Consider the following 20194-nt stretch of genomic DNA (forward strand, 5'->3'; position numbering starts at 1 on the left):
GGGCAACAAGAAAACACTCCATCATCAGCATTTTACAGTTAAGTGTCTACCCACTTTCCCCAGTTTTCTCCATCTGAGAAATCAGGAGTGTAATTGAACACAATGAGGTGTTGAAAGCTTTTGCAAAGTAATAAGGAATAAGATTAACTATTCAATTATCCCTTACAAACCTAGAATATCACTTCACTTGCTTCATAATTCTAAAACCTTGTGTTATAGATGGTTCTTTTGACTTTTTTGAGCTCTTTATTAGTTTATTACCCTATCGTTATTGTCTGTCATTCTACTCATGTAACAGATGGGAAGACTAAAGAAGAGAACAATTTATGCTACTGCATTACAGTACCAATATAGTGTATCATGATGTGAAAAATAAGTCCAATGATTACACATTTACATCATTTTTATGCAAAACGAAGAATAATTATGACAAATATTTTACAGCAATATCAGGCAGCACAGCAAGAGACACAGAATCATAAAAAGCAGATACAGGAGTTTAAAAACATAGCAGGCTTGTATTATTTAATTTGGGGGAAAATATGTCCTTCATGACTCACTGGTTTCAGGGTCATTGCTGAGTGACAGTCAGGATGATATTGTGTATTTAGCAAAATGACTCAGAGTCATCCAATTAATATTAGTTATTTTTATTTTCTCAGGTTCAGGAGTTAGAGAATTGTGTCATGCTTTTTTTAAGATTTCAACCCTAAAATTGAGGTATAAAAGTAAATTATGGATACTTTGTGCAGTCAATAAACACCGTGATTTCAGTGGTAAATTCTGTTTGACTCAGAAACCCTTACATGAGGAGCTGCTCCCCTGAGGCCCCATAGCATCCTGCAAAGACTTGTCAGATTCTACTGTAATTGGTTGCGCATCTGTCTTCTCAATTAGGCTCTCAGCCCCAAAGAGCAAGGGCTTAATTTTCTCCTGTACAAGACACAACACCTGGTGCATGGTAGGCATGGATATTTCCTGGAGGAAGGATTCCCACTCGGAATACTCCGTGTCCAGTCTGCACTGGCCGAATGGATAAAGACGAAGCAGTACTGAACTCTGAGATTCCGCAGATCTCACCAGGGATGGAAACACCACTCTTTTTCTCCAGCATGTGGGCATCTTCATAGTTGGGTCACTATAGAGCAGTGGTTCTCAACCTTTCTAATGTCGCGACCCACAGGTTGAGAACCGCTAGCAGGGTCGCCTAAGACCATCGGAAAACACAGATATTTACATTACGATTCATTAACAGTAGCAAAATTACAGTTATGAAGTAGCAACAAAAATAATTTTATGGTTGGGGGTCACTACAACATGAGGAACTGTATTAAAGGGTCGCGGCATTAGAAAGGTTGAGAACCACTGCTATAGAGGTACAGAATTGATAACTGTTCAGAAATTCAGATTGTTAAGAAAAATTATCCCAAACATGGAAAGGATTAATGAAGGTTTCTTCAGTGTCCCTTCGGACGTGATCTAACAGTTCTGGCCAGGGAGCACCCAGTTCTCTTGTCTTGTACATTCCCTGTTTGACTTGCTAGTAATTATTATTCAGGATATTTTACAGTTTTGCAAGGATAGCAATGTAGATGACTCCAACCTAACAGCAATGAAAATTAATTGTTGGTGCAAATTGCAAAAATTTTTGATCATAGGGTATATGTTTATTTTCCTTTAAGTACATTAACTAGTTTTGCACCTGAACCAACAGTCTTATTCCAGCTTATTTTTAAGCCACTATAAATATCTCCATTTCCGCAGTACTTTTTGAACCAGCTTGAGCATCCTGGTATTTTCATCATGAATAAGCTAAACAAACTTTGACATGTGCTCATTTTATATTTGCATACACTTTGTTGTTTTAGCTTTTTGAAAATTATAGTTTGACAGAGTAAAACTCATATATGTTTAGCTTGTATAATCATGTTTATAAGTATTAAGAACATAGAAATAATGATCCAAATCCCCCCAAAATACATTTTTGTATTATACTCGATTATTAAGAATTTAACATAAGAGGACAAATGTGTGTGTGTGTGGAGGGGGAGGGGGATAATCTAAAGAGTACAAATTAGATCTTGCATTCAATTATTCATGTAGCAAAAACAAGATGGAGCAAGTATTGAAAATAATGTTTGACTGCGAGGATGCCACAAACAAAATTACCAGTGGGCCAGGAAATACATCAGTGAGAGAAGAGTGGGCAAACCTGTGGTACTGCATGGAAATTTGACATTGTTGAAATATTCTACTTCCAGAATCACTGGAGAACAATAATAATACTAATGAAACTAGCATAATTCTAGGCGGTCTTTTGTATATGAAATATTTGGTTAAAACTCCACATTAAAATAGGTTATTTAGGGAGAAATTCAGGAACTGTTTAAAAAATAGCATTACCAGTTAAGAGATCACATTTTTATTTATTCAATGCAAAAGAAATGGGGGTTTCTATTAAATAGTAGTCCCCCTTCATTTGTGGTTTTGCCATCCACGGTTATCTGTGATCAGTCAAAAATTTTAAATGGAAATCTAGAAATAAACAATTCAAAAGTTTTAAATTGTGTGCCATTAAATTGAGTAGCATGATAAAAATCTCATGCTGTCCTGCTTCGTCCCACCTGGGATGTGTCATCCCTTTGTCCAGTTTATCTATGCTGCATGTGCTACATGCTACCTGCCTGCTGGTCTCTTAGTTGCCCCATTGGTTAGCAGATCGACTGCCATGGAATCTCAGTGCTTGTGTTCAGGTGCCTCTTACTTTACTTAAAAACAGCCCCAAAAGTTCACATATATTTTATGACCTTAATTGTTATAATCATTCTATTTTAATATCGGTTATTGGTGTTAATCTCTTACTGTGCCTAATGTATGAATTGAACTTTATTATCGGTACTATGTATGAATACGAAATAACATAGCATATATAGCGTTCAGTAATACCCATATTTTCAGGCAGTCACCGTGGGTCTTAGAAAGTATCCCTTGCAGAGAAGGGGGACTATTGTATGCCAAACTTTCACAAAGCATATAGTAGATATAAAAAGTGGGACAGGAGACTTTTCCTCAGCAATGTGAAATTTATTGGGAATTTAAGACATAGAAATGGAAAACAGAAGGAAATAGTGAGAGGAGAAATTAAGTAGTCAAATCAGTGGTTTGGGGGAACCTTGACTGTAGGAAACAGTTGTGGCTTGAATAAAGAACATAATTATGGCCATTTCTTAAACCTTCTTCATATGTGTCTTCAATCTTCAGTTGAGAAAAATTCTTGTAAACAGAAAAGATAAATGACTAGATTAATATTATTTTGTTATGAAACATGATGCTTTCAAGTGAACAGAGGTATTGATCTGGACTTGGTTCCATCCATGGGGTCCTCAATCACTTGTGCACGCTACTTGGCTCAGGTCTACCTGTGGCCTTGCTGTCTGGGTGTCTCAGTCAGGAAGATGAGAGGACTTGCAACTAGTCTCTTACCGCCTCTCAGCCCTGAGGGGGCGAGGGAGGAGGAGGGGAGAGGGGGGAGTGGGGGGAGGCGGGGAGAGGGAGGAGATAGATCATGCAGACTGGCCTTCTCTTCTTTCTTCACATCTCTGAATTTGCTGTATTTTCTTTCTTTCTTAATTGCGCAAATGCCCTTAGAACAAAATTTGCTTGGGAGTATGGGGTGGGGGGGGGGGAAGTAGACTCTCCTCCATCTAATCACTGGGAACACTTCAAGTGCTCTTGAGATATTTTTCTCTGTATATCCCTTGTGTTTATCCTTACGCAAGCATGCTTTTAGGGAATTTTATCTCTAGTGTTGGTATATTTTTTTATTCTTCTTGTTCATTTAATGTTCTTTCATAAATATTCTCATAATTATATGTTCATAACTATTTTATATTGCTGCATAAGATATACATTTAGTATAGATTACTTACATGTTTATCTAGTTTTAGGCATTTATTTAAAAATTATTTTACTGTTTTAAATAATTCTGCCTTAAATATATTTGTGAATGTCACTATGTTTTCATGATATAAATGACTATAAACCCTAAATTATAAAACAAATATCTTTAATATCTTAACTACTCTAAAGTCAGGGTATGTTTTAAAATTGATGTATATATACATCAATTTTAAAACATACCCTGACTTTAGAGTAGTTAAGATATTTTATATATATATATATATATATATATATATATATATATATGTGTGTGTGTATATATATATATATATATATATATATATATATATTACATGGTTGTTAAATATTATTAACAAACTATGTTAAATTGGTGGCATACCCAAGAATCATTATTAGTTTGGAATCTAAACAATTAAGTATTTTCTTAAAGAACGTTTCTAAAATTGGTGATAATTATCATATAGAGAAATATGAAAGCAATAAAAATTTAATTGCTGCAATATCAACCTCTAGAAACGAAATGCAAAAGAAAGCTTTTTTTTTCAAATGCTCCTTAGTGTATACACACATAAAGAAATAACAGTGAACTACAAAATTTAGAAATATAAAATTTATACAAGTGTCTTATTACCACACTTAGCAGCAACACAAATATAGGTATTAACAATCAGAATGGAAACAAATAAAAGTAGAAAACTATCACAAGTAAATTTTCAAAAGATACCTTTTTAAATATTTAATATTCAGCTTGACAAATCAAGAACAAAAATCAGGAAATTACAAACAGTATTCAGAAGTACTTAGTGAAAAAATACTAACATATATATTAAAAATTATATATGTATTTATGTAATCTTGCACAAATCATTTTGAAAATCTAGATCAAATATGACTTAAAGAAAAAACATGTTAAAAAAATACATAGCCCGGTCAGTGTGGCTCAGTGATTGAGCATTGACCTATGAACCAGGAGGTCACGGGTTCCTGGTCAAGGCACATGCCTGGTTTGCTGGCTCAATCCCCAGTTGGGTCGTGCAGGCAGCATCCAATCAGTGATTCTCTGTCATCAGTGATGTTTCTATCTCCCCCTCTCACTTCCTCTCTGAAATCAATAAAAATATGCATTTTTTAAAAAAATAATACATAGAAAATAAAGAACACAAAAATAAGCTAAAAAGGCTGATAACCATATGAAATTTTAAAATGGTTACTACACACAAAATGAAGGATTCAGACATTATTCCAAGCAGGTTACATTAAATATTTAAATGACAAACGATTTTTATACTCTCTAAACAATTTATGGCATTGAGAAAACATATATACATATATAATGTCATTTTCAAATGCTATTTTTATAAAATGAAATTGGAATAACTCTAAAAGCAGATAAGCATGAACTAAAGAACTATACACCAATTTATTTAGGAATATCAATGCAATTTCCAAATAAATATTAGCAATTAAACTTAGAAATAAATTTAAAATATTTAAAATAAATTTCTAATTTAGTAAATATTGTCTGAGAATCTATTATGTGTAAATTACTGTTCTGACTTCTAAAAACTGTAGATGTGAACTCAACAAGGTCTTTGGAAAGCAAGGACTCACTAGAGAGAAACAGACAGTAGCCAAACATATAAATCTATCAGTCATTTAGAGATTTTTGACACATGCCCTGAAGTAACTATGAAGAAATACATGATGCAGAGTATTTTAGGGGTGTCACTTAAGATAAAGTGGCAATAGATGCCTGTGTTAGGAGTAGGAAATGAAAATGTATTAGGAGAAATATGTATACATATATATGTGTGTATATATAGAGAGAGACATAACATGATATTACACTTTATGATATATTTGTGCACCAGTGGGGTCCCTCAGCCTGGCCTGTGGGATCGGGCAGAAACCGGCTCTCTGACATTCCCTGAGGGGTCCCAGATTGCGAGAGGGCACAGGCCAGGCCGAGGGACGCCACTGGTGCATGATCGGGGCCGGGGAGGAACCATGGGAGGGCTCCTGGGCGTGTCTGGCCCATCTCACTCAGTCCCAATCGGCTGGACCCCAGCAGCAAGCTAACCTACCTGTTGGAGCGTCTGCCCCCTGGTGGTCAGTGCACATCATAGCGAGCAGTTGAGCAGCCTTAGCATATCATTAGCATATTACACTTTGATTGGTGGAACAGATGACCGGAGGACACTTAGCATATTAACCTTTTATTATATGGGATAATATACTTAACATAGTATATATAAATGCATAATATATATTTATCATATATACAGATTTCCTGCAGCATTCTTATTTTTGTTTAATAATTTATTAACTTAAATGTTATTGATTTATCTAAATGAATCTGTGCATATTATGGACTAATTAGAAAATACAGACAAGAAGGCATTAAATAACATCCTTAATGTAACAATCGACAGTTAATCTCTAGTGACACTTTTGTATATTTCTTCTTTCCTATGTTAATATACACTGATGCTCTGTATAATGAATATTATCTTGTTGTTCATTGGTTTGTTCTGCTGGATAATCCACCATGACCTTGTTTTCATATTATTATTTTTTTATGACCAAACCTTTAATTGCTAGATAGATTTTTATAGAAAGACCTGGCATGATTATTTAACCAGTTCCATATTTTAGGATATATATATAATTTAGAATTTTTTGTCATCAATTATGATTAGATTATCATTCTTGTAAATTAATGTGTTCTCACATACTTAATTATTTCCTTAGGATAAATTTCTAGTTGCATAATTGTTGGATCAAATGTTATGATCATTGTAATGATATTTGATACCTATCAAGCTGTGGCCTCTTAGAAAGATCTTATCGTTGTACTATCTCACCAGTGAGGTGTGTGTGTGTGTCTCGGGGGGGGTAGGCAAGATACATGTTTTTGTATGTATTTGCCAAAAGTAGATATTAAGATTCTATTCTATCCTTTAGAGAAACACAGTTTCTTGTCATCAATTAGCATATGCATTTTTTACAAACTTTTCATTGGTTTACTATTTGCGATTTCATTGTTAAATTTTTAAAATCAGTTATGACAGTTGGTCCAAGGATGTTATATATTCTATATATAAAAAAGCCTAGCCCTAGCTGGTTTGGCTCAGTGGATAGAGCATCAGCCTATGAACTGAAGGGTCCCAGGTTCGATTCCCGTCAAGGGCACATGCCTGCGTTGTGGGCTTGATCCCCATTGGGCGATGTGCAGGAGGCAGCCAATCAATGATTCTCTTTCATCATTGATGTTTCTATCTCTCTTTCCCTCTCCCTTCCTCTCTGAAATCAATAAAGATATATTAAAAAAAAAAAAAAGCCTAAGTGACCAGTCGACCAAGCAACAGAATGACAGGTCCACCGGTGACTATGACGCACACTGACCACCAGAGGGCAGCCGCTCAGTGCACAGGGTCGGACTCCCTCCTGACTGGATCGGGCCTGTAGGGAATCAGGCCGAAACCGGCTATCTGACATCCCCCAAGAAGTCCCAGATTGCAAGAGGGCACAGGCCAGGCCGGGGGGACCTCCCTGGGAGGGACAGGAGGAGGTTGGCCTGCTGGCCTGGGGGAGTGACTGCGGGAGGTGGCCAGCCACGGGAGGTTGGTTGTGGGAGCATACTGACCACCAGGGGGCAGCTCCTGCATTGAGCGTCTGCCCCCTGGTGGTCAGTGCGCATCACAGCGACTGGTTGGTCGTTCGGTTGTTTGGTCGTAATGGTTGCTTAGGCTTTTATATATAGATAGATAGATACATTAGCTCTGAAATTAGTTTAATTTTTTAGATGCAAGTATATGAATCATGAGGAATAAAACAGACATCTATCTGGCTTGTCAAATAATGGCATTAAACACCAATTTCTTCATTGTCTGTGTGTAATAGCAATGGGACAAAATCAGGTTTATCTTTAACTTTGCTCCACTGAGGCTTAGTGATTCTTGTTTTTATTTCAGTTTCCACTGTGGTTTTTTTCAGTTGTGTAATCTCTGTATAATCTACGCTGATATTGTTTACTTGTTGTGATACTGACTTACTGAAAAGAAGCAGTTTTAAATTGCTTTTCATTTGGGCTCAGACTTTAAAAATTTCATTGATTTGTTTGTTGCTGACTTTGCTTATTTGATCTTTGCTCTAGCTTTCTCATCTCTCAAGGAGCCAAATTAAAACATCTTCCTTCAAAGAACTTTTTAGTAGTCAACTTCAGTTTACTTATTGTCAATGAGAAGCAACCCACAAAGTCTAGGTGGCTTTCACAGAATAAGGGTTAATCTCTCCCCCCATGCTGTTCAATACTGTGGCTTGGCTGCCACGCTAGTCTATGTTGCCTTTACTAAGTATTCAAGCTGTCAGAACAACTTCTAAGACATCACAGGTCTCCTTCCAGATGGAAGAATGGCATGGCAAGGCATGCATTGGATTGTAAAGCTTTCTGGAGGTGAAACACATTATTCAATTCACAGTTCATTGGGCAAGAAGTTATATGCCCAGGTCTGATGTTAAAGGAGCCAGAAATATAATCCTCCTCCCAGATAGAGCAAATATTTTGAACAAAAATGTTGCCATCTTATCTTTTCAAGCTAATATTTGGCTCTAGGATTAGAAAGCCAGGTTGGTGGTAAAGCCCCTCATGCATTAATTAGCTTAAGAAATTTGACCCCAATGCAGGTCTAAAGTAATTTTTAAAAAAGGCTATGCACCATTTTCTGTAAAGAGCCAGATAGTAAATATTTGTATTTGGGGGTTAGGGTCTCTGATGAAATATTTGCAGCTTCTCAAGTTGACTGATGTAGCCAGAAAGCAGCCATAGTTATTACAGAAATGAATGGGTGTGTTTGTGTTGTACTAACATTTTATTTAAAAAACAACAACAACACAGACCATCGACTGGAATTTTTCTTGCTAGTTACAGTGTGCCAGCTCCTGAGGTAGATTAGTTCTTATCTGGTTAGATTAAAAATGTGGAATATCCTGTTGGAGTTTATTTGTTTTTTTTTTTTTTTTTTTTTGCTGAAAGAAGTTTCACCAATAGAAGCCGTGAGATTTTATTTGTGGTAAGTCCTGCTCTAGAATAAGGCAGGCCATTTTTACTTTAATAGCTGTTGATTCTGTGATAAATTTTCTGAGATGCAGAGACATAATTTGAAACATTGTTTTCAATATACTGGCTCTCTTAAAACAGGCTACAGAAAGGAAAGCTCTATGAAATTTGCTTGACTCATGGCAACATACAGAGAAGTGAGGAGACATTGTAAGGAGCAAGGATTAAGAAAAGGAAAAGAAATTCTAATTTAATTGCTGTAAGAGAAATAAAGGGGAGTAGTTTCTTGGAAATGGTATTCACCCCACCATCTTCCTGGAAAAGGCACATTACTCCCTAGTGTCTAGATAGATATAATTGCAATCTAGCCACATGTTTATTTATATGGACACATAAAACCTAAGCAAAAGGTGACCATATGTATGTTTTACAAACTTTCAGAGAAATTATTATAGGTAATTACACAAATACACATGTGTACTATAATTGACAAATTAAAACAATGTTATTCTTGCTGAAAATATTTAACAAAATTATATTGCTTTTAAGACTCAAAATCTGTTTCCTTGCTAAGGATAAAATAGGTGCCAAGTATTTTCAAATTTCTTCCCCCCCCACCCCCACCCCTCCACCCCCGCCCCAATGCAGGCTTAAATACAAAGAAATGTTAATTGATTCATTGAACTTTTGAAGTAACTATTTAACATTTTTAATAAAAAGAAGCCTACCTCTAATCCCAAGTGGCAGCTTTACTAAAGACATACATTGTAATTATGCTTCTGTTTTCATTTCCTCCTAATAAGGGACGCTGGGAAAGCCAGCTTTCTGCATCTGGATTCCCAGCCATCATTCAGACAAAGCTTCATTAACCCCGCCCCCCGCCCCCCTGACACACTAAAGGTCACCACGGGTGCATGCGTTTGTGCTGCAGTAACCGAATGTTGCAAAGTTTCTATCCGCAGCCAGCGAAATTCAGAAACATAAGCAAATGGCAAGAATAGAATGAGGACATAGGTGATAAGTTCATCTGTTGGACAAAATAGAAACACCAGTAAATAGAATCTAGTTATTTCCCTGGAGGAAATCATTCTGCATAGAAGACTAAACCTAAATTGACAATTAGAATATTTCATGTAAATGCAAAGTTGATTTCCATTAAATATCAGGACAGGGCTGACCAGGGACATCTTCTTTTCCATTTCAAACACACAGAAGTGCCATTTGATAGGACAAAGGCAAATGTAAATATATAGCTGAGCTCAAAATATAAACAAGAAAAAAATCTCCAAATGAAGAGGGAACATGGGGTTGGAGCAGTGAATGGACACTGGAGCCCAGGGCCCCTCAGGCCTGACTGGCAAAGAGTCTGGGAGAGGAAGAGATGCTTTGTTTTGGGGATTAGAAATGAGCTACTGTTTAAAACCAGGACTCACAAAAACTGATCCATTCATAAAATGAAAACTATATAAACTCTTAACAATCCCGGAAAATAGGACAGAAACTTACACCTTGCGAAAGACAGAGACAGAAAAAAACAAATGACCTGAAAAGAATAACAATCTCAGGCATTTTCCCCTTCTATGAAATACAAACTTATACTTTGCAATCAACACCTCCAATCACCCCAGGGGAAAAGGCCTATTAGAGGCTAATATCTCCAAAGAGATATTCTTACAAGCTAGGAAAAATAGAATTTTCACTAAATACAGCTTCTGATGAGTATGAACTTACCTGAAAATTATAAATTATTACTTATTGTGAAATTAATATCGAGAGAGAGAGAGAAAGACTCAACAAGTACATTAAATAGAAGAGAACTGGAAGTAATAAATTAATTTGAAAGAGAACTTAAAATAAGTAAATTTTAAAATGATCAGACAGGGAAAGGAAATAACCTATATATATATATATAAAAGCCCAGTGACGGTTTTGGCGGAACGACTGAAACAACCAGAACAACAGGTCACTATGACATGCACTTACCACTAGGGGGCAGGCGCTCAATGCAGGAGCTGCCCCTGGTGGTCAGTGCACTCCCACAAAGAAAGCACCTCTCAGCCAGAAGCCAGGCTCATGGCTGGCGAGCGCAGCTGTGGTGGCAGGCTTCACAGCAGTGCTAAGGGGCTGCGAGCCAAGAGGTAAGGAGTGAGCAGGGGGGCGGTTAGGAGCGAGGGGTCCCGGATTGTGAGAGGGATGTCTAACTGCACAGTTGGACATTCCTCAAGGGGTCCTGGATTGCAAGAGGGCGCAGGCTGGGCTGAGGGTCCCCCCTCCCCCCGTCCCCGTGCAAGAATTTTGGGACTCTAGTAAATACTATAAGATCTTCACAGTATGATATGGGAAGAGGCACTATTGAAAAATAACCAAACATATAGTCAAAAAAACAAAATTCACAATTATTAAAAATAACAATAAATTATCTTTGGATTAGTTGATAGGTAGACTGGATTTAGTTGAAGCATGAATATATTAATTGGAAGACAGAGAGTAGGAAATAATCTGAGATAATGTAGATTGATAAGAACATGGATGAGAGGTTTTAGGAGATATAGAAACAAAATAAAGGCTGCATGTTTCAATGCAAGAACAAGAGGAATTAGGGGAGACATAATATATAACTGAGAAATTTCCCATATTGATGAAAGTCTGAATTTTCAGATTGACTGAACTCTCTAAATCGTAAACCAGTTGAATATACACATCCACACCTGGTTAAATTATAGTAAAATCATATAACATTAAATACAAAAATTAATTATGTTTTCTGAAAGAAGGGTTATTTTTACAAAGCAATGCCAAATGGACATACAACAAGTATTTTTCCAACATTGCCAAATCCAAAACACAGAGAGAAAACAACTGATCATCTAAAGTTTTAAAACAAAGTTAAACTTTATGTGAGAATATGGTAAAAGGGTGTTTTTCTAGCAAAGATTGAAGGAATTTGCTTTGGACAGATTCTCACTGTAAGAACTACTAAAAATTTGCTTCAGCAAGAAAAACATTGAAGTCAAAAGAAAGGACTAAAGTGGAAAAAGTAGCAGATGTAGATAAGTCGAAATAAGCATTGACCATAATTAATAGGATTACCTTTTAAAAAGTGTAGAAGCTGGTAGAACTAAAGTACCAAATGTTGATAGGAAGGTGAGCTTTGGGGTCGATTGTTTTTAAAGAGTTCCAGTGTCCTTGCAAACAAAGGGGGCTGGAGTGGTGGATTAACTTTCACTATTTTGAGTCTTAATATTTAAGTGTAAGTGCTGAGACAAAGGAAATAGTATGTATATCTTTCTAAGAAGTGGAGAGAAAGTAAAAAAAAAATAATAATAATTAAAATAATAAAGAAATACCTGGCCAATTTAATAAAGAACAGAAAATAATCAAAAGAAGACATAAAATAAGATGATGTAAATATTCCTAATGTACCAATAATCACAACAGAATATAGTAATTGAACTCTTATCAAGATCAAAGTTATTAAAAAAATAAAATAAATGCAGACACATGCTATTAAAAAGAGCTATATAAACAGTGAAAATAACTTTTAAAGAGTATTAGAAAATGATAAAAATAACAAGTTCAAGTATATTTATCACATTACTATTTGAAATTGCAAAATGTTGGAAAACACAGAAGTGGATTTCAATAGGGAGAACTGATAATTATTTATAGATTTTTATGTTTTACCTTTATATTCTACTAACCAATTCATTCTTGTGGGTAAGATTGTAATTACTTTTGGATATTTATTTTGCAATTATTTACATTCTTTAACCTTGCTAATCATCTAATCTATACATATTTGTACATTAGCCTCTTCTTTCTACTTGACAAAAAAAATTAATCTTATATTGTGATGGCTAGACCTCTAGAAAAATAGTTATTTTCTTAAGAATTTTTATTTTTACCTGAAAAGAAAAAAACTATCATCTCTAAATTAAATTAAGATATGAGCCAGGACTGTTTTGGTTCTCATTTGCTTATTAACATTTCTGCTTAGCACAATGCTGGACACATCACAGAAAATCAGTCAATGTTTGTTGAATAAATAAGACAATCTCACTTTTACCAGCAGGATTTTGCTTAAATTAAACTTAAAAAAAATCCTTTATTCTCCCCAGTCTTTCCTTTTCTAGCTCCTTCACTGGGAAGATAATTGTCAAAGATCTCTTATTCTGATGAAAATCACACTGAATTCTTTATGACTTGAGGCTACAAAATTTCTCTCTTAAAAATGTCCCTCTTTTATTGATTCTTTAAAAGTAATAATTGAAGAGAAGTTAATTTGTTAAATTATTCCTGTTTGCTTTTGGAGATAAAGGGAATGAAATCTCTAATATCTTAAGGAGTAAAATTTTATTTTCAGATGCTCCCTTGATTCTTGAGAAGCAATTATGAATAGTAATTGTCTTAATTCTCTGTAAATGGCAATAACCTCTGAGCCAGTAGTATATTGGATCATAGGGAATAAAAAGAAATAAATTGCTCACCTTTTGCAGGTAATTTATTTCTGTGGCTACTTGACCTGTCTGGCTGGAGGTACTGGGGTGTGGGGAAGATGCTCTAAATCTAGTGAACATGCACTTCCTAGTCATACTCCGACTAACCAGAAAACGTTGTTCTGAATTGCTGTATGAAGCTACTGGAAAATTTATCAGGATCTTGGACAGCAGTTGCTTTTGGCCAATCAGAGGAGGCCCTTACTGGGCTCTCTTCTTAACTCCAGGTGGCCTTGTCCCTGTTCTCTCCTGACCCCTCCCCCCATCAGAGTTCTGCCTCTTTCTCTCCCTCTTGCAGATGTTTTTGCCATTAAGTAAAAATTTTTGAACCAGAAAATAGAAGTTATTGGATCTCTCTAAACCTTAGCTTCTCCAATTATAAACTGGATGAACATACTGGACTCGGAAGATGATGCAGGGGTGTTCAATCTTGTGAAGAATGCCCTATGGCTCCTAACATACAATAGGGTCTAAAAAAGATGTGCAGCACTCGTTTCCCTCGGTGTTTTATGGGTGTATTGTACTTTAAACATCCTCTTCCTCTCATTCTTCAATTATTTCATAATAAGTCAAAAATACATATTTTATGTTGGGAAAGGCAGCCGAGTGCATGCAGTCTTTTTGCACCCAATTCAGCTACATAAGATCAAGCCAGGGACCTCCCTTTATCAAGAGGTAATAACCCTCAGAATCCGTGCTGGGCTTATTACCTGGTGGGGGAATATCTTTTCCTCTTTCACATTCAATGTCTATCCTTGGTTTTGCTTAGGTGTGTGTATCATTTATCACCTGGCCAACCTCACTGCCGTATCTGTCTCCACCAGGGAAGGGATAGCATCCTTTGTTCTGAGGCCCAAGAGGGTAGCATGAAGGCCAATGGCCCTGTGTCGGCTGCTGCGAGTGACACACTGGCCCTGGGGAACCAACGTCATTGCTAAAGCTGATCTAGCTCTGTCTCTTCTCTATGTGAGTAAAGCATTGTTTCATCCCGTTTTTTATTGTGTTGTGTTTTCCTTGGTGACTCTGATACCAAGTGCGGTGGGCAGAAATGCAACAACTTCTACTCTTGATGGTAAGCAACAGATACGCTTTGCTCTGTGATTTATGACCGTAACAATTCCAGCAAATTTTTCTTAATATAGAATAAAACATGATAGTGCCTTATTAATCCCCTCTTTTTACTCCTACTCTCTTACTAGAGATAACTATTGTTAAAAACTGCTATCATGGGACTTACTGGTAAATGCTGGTGGGGGAAGACAGACAATACACAAACAAATATATGGTAAAATGTGTTTTGACTGAGGTAGTAAAAACAGGACTCAAGAGGAATAAATCAGGCCAGGGTCGCTAGTTTAAATATGGTTTTTAGAGAAGTGCTCTCTGAGGAAGTGGCATTGTATCCTGGTCAGAATGGGGTGAATGAGTGAGCCAGGTGGGGACCTGGTGGAAGAATATTCCAGGCAGAGGCACACAGCAAGGAAGCAAGAGAAACTGGAACAGCGTGAGGAGGAGGCCGAGTGGTGAGATGAAAAGTGGTTTAGAAAGATAGTCAGGATTCTGTCATGTTTAGGGGCTCGGAGAATACAAGTATGACTTCACATTTTATTCTTCCTGTGATGAGAGGCCATTAGAGAGATCTGAGCAGGTAATCTAAAGAGTCAGATTTGCATTTTAAAAGGATGCTCTACTGCAGTGCTGGGAATAGAAGATAGAGGGATAAGAGCTGAAGCATGAAGATGGGGTTTAGTTTTCCTCAAATGGAAGACCAATTCTCTCAAAACCATGTTAAGTTTTATACCTTTTTCTCACAAAGTTAAGTAAGTAAATTGTATTAAATCTGAAATTGAATCTATTGATACACATCTCCATGTCTTTTGGTGCATACCAGAATTCTAGTTATTATATGTTTGAACTGGGTCAGGTTTTACCAAGTTAATCTTTGCTTTAAAATTTTTTACTATTGCGCACTTCTCTATCAACTGTAGAATCAGCATGAAAGTTGTATTTTAAAATGTTCTGGTGCTTATTTATTAATGAATGTGGAAGAAATTGACATATTTGCAATTCTGAGTCTTCCCAACAAGGAATCTTTATTTAGGTCTTTTCTAAATGTCTGCATCATTTTTGACAGAGCTCTAGGACACTTCTTGTTAATGCGTTTCTAGGAATTCAACATTTTTTTGTAGCCTTCGTAGATGGATTTTAAAAATCACACTTTTAAAATTATTGCCAGTTTGTGCAAATTCCTTATGCTAATTTTTAGCCAGATACTTAATTCAATTGTAGTAGCTTTAATGATTTTTTGGTTGATTCCTAAGAATTTTCTATGTAATATTTTTAATTAGTGACTTCTTTTATTATTCTTTACTAACATTCATACCTCCCATTTTTTTAAATTTTAATGTATTTGCTCAGACCCTCAACAGAATATTAAAAAGAAAACTGACATTGACCATCTCACCTTCATCAATATAGTGGGAATTATGTTTCATAATTAAATACATAGTTTAAAGCATATTTACTAAATTTTAACTTAATCTTTATAACAATTGAATAGCACTATACCCTTACTGCATCCACTTTTCATTTGAGGAAACTGAGGCCCAAAATAAATAAGCAACTTGCCTGTAGCACCAGTAAATAATGAAATATAGCATTAGGGATTCAAATTTCAGAGTTGATGTACCTGGTGAAAAAATCTTTTCAGGTAAGAAAGTTTTTCTTAGTTTACTGAGGGTTTTATCAAATAAAAATGTTGAGTCTTATCAGCACTCTACCAAGATAATCTTATAGTTGTTCACCTTTAATCTTTTAAAATATGGAATTACATTAATAGGTTTCCTGATGTTAATCCATTCATGCATGGCATTTCTGGGATGTACCCTAACTAGTAATGACACACTGGTGTGTTACCTTTGCTAATATTTTATCTATGCTATTTCATCTTGAGTTATAAGTAAAATTTACATAGTTCTTATTTCATTTCACTAGGCAAAATGAATAGTATAAGTAGGATTAGGATAAGCTTTTAAAATAAAATAGATTTCCATGTTTTCTAATAACACAATAATAATATTAATGATCCAAATATTGCTGAAAATTTTGAGAATATGCTAAAGTTTTACATGTCTAACCTCACTGAATTTTTATAATAAGCCACATGGACCAATAATATAATTATCACTTATTAAGAGACAATCACAGCTAGGATGTTAAGAAACTTGGGAAGGGTCACACCATTAGAAAATGGCACAATCATGATGAGAACAATTGAATTTTTATATCTGCCTTGTCTTTATTTTTACTTCATGCTTTCAAATGCTGGTTTAGCTTATCAAAGAATTTAAACTTGACAGTAGTTCCCTCAGCACACTGAGATTATTATTCCTTTAGTTCTAAGCAGCTACTATGCTGTGGATAAGTCAGACTGTTGGCCAATTTGACTGTTGGCCTTAAAGATCTATTTTCCCTCTTGAAGCTACTAAATGTTCCTGCTGATCAGTGACATTTGTGTGTGTGGTGTGTGTGTGTGTGTGTGTGTGTGTGTGTGTGTGTGTGTGTGTGATTTATACAATAAGCTCATGTGTGTGGACTGGGGTGGGTACTTAGTTGTTTTAATTAGAGGAGTTTGTATTTAATTCTCTCATTTATTAATTTAATAAATATTTATTGAGTGCCTTCTGTATTCCAGATACAGTCTTAGCTATGGGATATAAATTAGTGAATTAATACCAGCAAAAACCCTGCCCTTGTGGAGCTCGTAGTCTAGTCTTTAGACACAGGATAACATAACTAAGTAAATTATATAGCATATTACACAGTGATTGCTCTATGAGGAACAAATAAAGCAAGATGGGTCATGTGGAAATCCAGTTTTTAAAGTGGAAATTTTAACAAACACAGAAGTCTTCACTGGCAATGTACTGTTTCAGAGAGTGAGCAATGTGTATACAGAAGGAAAAGAGGTCTATGCAGAGAGAACAACAAATGCAAAAGCTGGGTTGCAGGAATGCAACTGGCATGTTTGAATGACAGCAAGAGGCCACCTTGGATGTGAAATGAACACATGGATAGAAATAGAGGATGCACTCAGAGAAATAGTGTAGGTCTAGAGTGGAGAACTTTCTAGGCCATTTAAAAAGCTCCAGATTTTTGTCTGCATGGGCTGGTCAACCACTGGGCATCTTAGCAGAAAGAGTTTCTTAATTTATGTTTTCACAGGATCATAGTGACTGCTCTATTGAAAATCCTATCTAATAAAAGAGTAATATGCAAATTGACTGTGCCTCCACTACACTAACAAGCCACACCCACAAGCCACGCCCACCAGCCAATCAGGAGCAAATATGCAAATAAACCCAACCAAGATGGCTGCAGCCACAGAGAGCAGGAGGGAGGCTTGTGTTTCCCTGGCAATGGAGGAAGCCAAGCTTTCCACCTGCCCTTGCTGGCCCAGGCCTCCACTCCAGGCTACAAAGTTTCAATTGTAGAAGATAAATAAATCCCAGATACCAGAGCCTCCACCTGCGTTGCTGGGGGGCGTGGCCAACCTGCAAACCACCACAGGCCCCTCACCCAGGCTGCCCCATGCCCCAAGGGAACCCCCACCCTGATCCAGTACACCCCTCAGGGCAAACCAGCTGGCCCCCACCCATGCACCAGGCCTCTATCCTATCTAATAAAAGAGTAATATGCAGATTGACCATCACTCCAACACACAAGATGTCTGCCCCCATGTGGTCAAAGATCCTGCCCCCATGTGGACACAAGATGGCCACCACAAGATGGCCAGCAGGGGAGGGTTTTTGGGAGGGACCAGGCCTGCAAGGGAGGGCAGTTGGGGGTGATCAAGCCTGCAGGGGAGGGCAGTTAGGGGCAATCAGGCTGGCAGGGGAGTGGTTAAGGGGTGATCAGGCTGGCAGGCAGAAGCGGTTAGGGGCAATCAGGAAGGCAAGCCGGTGAGCAGTTGGGAGCCAGCAGTCCTGGATCCCCACCGGGATCGGGCCTAAATGGGCAGTCGGACATCCCTCGAGGGGTCCCAGGTTGGAGAGGGTGCAGGCTGGGCTGAGGGACACCCCCTCCCCCCCATGCATGAATTTCGTGCACCAGGCCTCTAGTAAAATATAAAAGGGCAGAATAGAAACAGGGACACCAGTTATAAAGCTGTTGAATTATTTTAGATTAGAGACGATAAGCACATGGAACAGGTGGTAGTAGTGGAGGTTATAAGAAATACAGTACGTCTTCACTTAACATTGTCAATAGGTTCTGAGAGTTTAAGCAAAATGATGTATAGTGAAAACAATTTTACCATAAGCTATTTTATATAAAGAAGAGATGAGGTCCTCAGGCCATGGCTGGGTAGCTCAATTGGTTAGAGCATCATCCTGTTAGAGCAAGGTTATGGGGCTGATTGCCTGTCAAGGCACAAAAAAGAATCAATCAATGAATGCAAATAAATTCATTGGTCAAATTACAAATAAATAAGTGGAACAACAAATCAATGTCTCTCTCACTCCCTCCCCACTTCTGCCTATCTCCCCCTCCCCTCTCTCAAATTAATTAAAAATTTTAAAAATAGTTAAATTCCTATGGCATCTCATCAAAATTATAATTAAACAACATTGAACAAAATGATGTTACTTGAGAACCTGCTGTAGTGAGATTCTGTACATATTTTGAAGGTAGAGCCAAGTCAATTTGCAGATAAATTGGGCGGGGTTAAAAGAGAAATCAAGGGAAATTTTGGCTTCAGCCACTGGAATGATTGAGATGCTATAAAAGGTACAGAAAAACCTTGGGAGAAACAGGTTTAAGAGGAAATAACACAAGCTTGGTTTTTGGTCTATTAAGTTTGCAATGTTATTAGATCTCCACGTATAGTAGGCAGTAAGAAATCCGAGTCTGCAGTTCAAGATGTAATTCTGAAATGTAGATATGATTATGAGATTGTTCAGCTAACACACGAAATTGATGAAATCTCTAGAAGAGCGACTTAGTATAAACAAAGAAGAGAGGGAGAGGGATTGCTTTTTAAAAAGGTATAAATAAAATAAACTGAATAGCGAGCCCATTAGCAGTGAAACAATATGATAGAAAAAAGCAAAAGAGGGTCGTCTCTGAGAAATTAATTGAAAACATTTCAGAAGAAGAATTCAAATACTATTACTACGTCAAAAGCTACAGTGGAGTTATGGAAAGAAGGTCTAGTTGGGATTGGTTTAAGAGAGAATGGAAAGTCTGGACTGGGAGACAGTATATAGACATTAGCCAATGATCTCAAGGACTTTTGCTGTAAAATGGAGATGAAATATAAACTGGGACTTGGAGGTGGAATTCATGACAGCAGGAGGTATCTTTTTTTTTAATATATATAGGAAAAATAAAAAGAGCAACTGTATATGTTAATTGGAAAAAATCCAGTAGAGAGGGGAAGTTGGTGATACAAAGAAGATAGGAGGCCGAAACCGGTTTGGCTCAGTGGATAGAGCGTCGGCCTGTGGACTGAAGGGTCCCAGGTTCGATTCCGGTCAAGGGCATGTACCTTGGTTGCGGGCACATCCCCAGTGGGAGGTGTGCAGGAGGCAGCTGATCGATGTTTCTCTCTCATTGATGTTTCTAGCTCTCTATCCCTCTCCCTTCCTCTCTGTAAAATATCAATAAAATATATTTAAAAAAAAAAAAAAAGAAGATAGGAGAACATTTCTGGTGTGAT

The sequence above is a fragment of the Plecotus auritus genome (assembly GCF_963455305.1).
Source record: "Plecotus auritus genome assembly, chromosome: 8".
NCBI lineage: Eukaryota > Metazoa > Chordata > Mammalia > Chiroptera > Vespertilionidae > Plecotus > Plecotus auritus.